The sequence below is a fragment of the Anas platyrhynchos genome, chromosome 5 (assembly GCF_047663525.1).
Source record: "Anas platyrhynchos isolate ZD024472 breed Pekin duck chromosome 5, IASCAAS_PekinDuck_T2T, whole genome shotgun sequence".
NCBI lineage: Eukaryota > Metazoa > Chordata > Aves > Anseriformes > Anatidae > Anas > Anas platyrhynchos.
Genome location: NC_092591.1, coordinates 68091855 through 68094211, shown reverse-complemented (window position 1 = coordinate 68094211; position 2357 = coordinate 68091855). Strand labels below are relative to the sequence as shown.

The following is a 2357-nucleotide window of genomic DNA, read 5'->3' as shown; positions in this document are numbered from 1 at the left end:
TCCCATTGGATGACTTTGCAGCATAGATGTCAGGAATGCAGCTTGGGATCCCCTCCTTCTACTCAGAGTTCACTTTGAAGGGATGAGCAAGTAATTCTTCCTGGGTTGACGGAAATCTAAAGTCTGTTTTCTAACACTGTTGCAGACGCTTCTCTGTCCATCGGCCTGTCCTGCCAACTCTGGTGTGAGTGTGAAGTTGTGGCAAGAGGGATTTCCCATTCCTATTTGACATGATGGACACCAGCTTTCCTCGGAAATGGCTGATGTTGCTGAGGAGGCAGCAGTATCAAAGCCCTTGCTGATGAAGGTACAACCAGCTGGGGAGGCTTTGGCATTTCTGCACAACGCTGCTCCCTGACTGTCACTCCAGACTCAGATTCGGAAAGAAGCAAAGCAAGCTAGAGGAAAACTGGATGTCCTGGTAATTTTCTTTTTCTTTTATTTCTTCATTCTTCACTTGTAAGAAAATCTAAATCTTAACCCTTTGTTTGAAAACACGGCTTTATGGAAATGCTTATGGGTGTGCTCCTTCACCTTGTGTGGAACCTGCTTCACCTCGCTTCAGCTATAGGACACCTATGCTCCAATTTATGCTTCCCATGATAAAGCGGTGTTCTTTCGGTGTTCTTTTCTGTGATGCTTGCAGGCGAGGTTGAAAAGAGTTGTCAGTAGGATTCTTCGTTTCCTTTGCAGTATCCAAAGCTCCGTATTACTGTGGATCTTCTCCTCTGATCTGGAAAGCTTCACAGGCCAAAAGAGAATTGAGATGAAGAAGGAAATAGAGAATGCTGACCAATAATGCCAAGTACCACCCGTAAGTTTTGTGAAAGAATCCGGTGCATTTCTGTAGTGGTAGAAAGTTCATAAAATCATCGTCGTGCACTTGAAGGCAAGCAATGCTGTAAAAATGAAGAATGCAAGGCCTTGCTTAAGGACAATCTTCAGGCTGCTTCTAGATCAACAGCTTATTTGCTTCTTCCACAACCTCATCTCCGCTTGCTTAGAAGTTGTGAAGGTCGGAAGCACACTCCGTCTTTTTCATCCCCTCTGTGTATCTTTTCCCTGACAGCAACTTCTGTCTTGGCTCTTCACATCCAGCCAGAGCAGTTGCTTTGCCTCCGCAACCTGCAGGCTGACCTCTCGTGTGTACCTGTGCTGGACTGAGGGTAATGCTTGTAACGCACACAGATGCTGCATTCACTGTGACTTTTAGAAAAGAGAGCAAGAAGCTAACCTGCACAGCAGACTCTTAGGTTTCTGTATCTCTCTCTCTCTCTCTCTCTCTCTCTCTATCTGCATATATATTTCAGTACTTATTTACTTCTTTAAAGATACCTTAAATAGAATAGATACTTTAAGAAAGATTACTTGTTCTTCCCCTTTCCTTGTTTTTAACGTTTGCTTTTCTAACCAATCCTTAATGTTACAACATTGGATTGATGCAGTACTCAGTCCTTAGAAGTTCTCAAAGCACATCAGTGATTTCTCTATTTCTCAACCTTTCCATCTTCATTGAGATCTCTCATCTGAATTTAGGTATGAGGTGAAGAAGAACACTGCAAGCAGCTGAAGCCGTATCAGACACATGCTTCTGCTAGGAAGTCATTCCGAGTGATTCCACGGTGTACTTTAGACAGGTTTGCTCTGGTCCTCTGGACTCAGCATCCCCAAGGGATATTTCAAAGCTCTCGGAAGGACCCGTCATTATCTCTGACACTGCAGCCTCCAGTAGGAAGGGGTAGATATTCCTTGCCCTTGTGCAAAGGAACTACTCAGTTAGCTGTTTCTAACCCAAATCTCGTTGTTGTCTTCTATTGACAGACACCACCCGGCTAGCCAAGCTAAACCACTGAAAATGGAAGGAGTGGGACATCTTGCAAAGCCTGCTGCTGCTTCTAAGCAGAAGTGCGCTGTAGGTGGGGACACAGCAAGAGGAAACGTCCAGGCCACGGTGGAACTGCAAGGCACCTGTCTGAGCCACACAACGAAGTCAGCGATTCCCACTTGGAGACTGTTGCTCGACCAGTGACACAGCAGCTGGAGCGCTTCTGGTTGCTGCTGATGGGTTCCCGTGAATCAGCCAGGGATAGGAGCTATGAGAACGACTGAAGCGATTTGAAGTTACCCGAAAGAAAGAAGAGAGGAGAGAAGAAGACAAGAGGGGAGGGAAGGGGAGGGAATAAAAGGAAGGGAGGGGAGGGGAGGGGAGGGCAGGGGGAGGTTAGGATAGGATAGGATAGGATAGGATAGGGTGGGGTAGGGTAGGGTAGGATAGGATAGGATAGGATAGGATAGGGTAGGGTAGGGTAGGGTAGGGTAGGGTAGGGTAGGGTAGGGTAGGGTAGGGTAGGGTAGGG

The 2357-nt window shown here is 46.5% G+C and overlaps 1 long non-coding RNA gene across 1 annotated transcript; it reads left to right on the top strand.

Annotated features, from left to right (window-relative positions):
* Positions 1-247: 247 nt before the first annotated feature.
* LOC140002548 (uncharacterized) lies at positions 248-2143 on the top strand. Its single transcript, XR_011809360.1, has 3 exons — positions 248-421; positions 694-814; positions 1822-2143. It is a non-coding gene; the product is annotated as an uncharacterized lncRNA (long non-coding RNA).
* Positions 2144-2357: the final 214 nt, after the last annotated feature.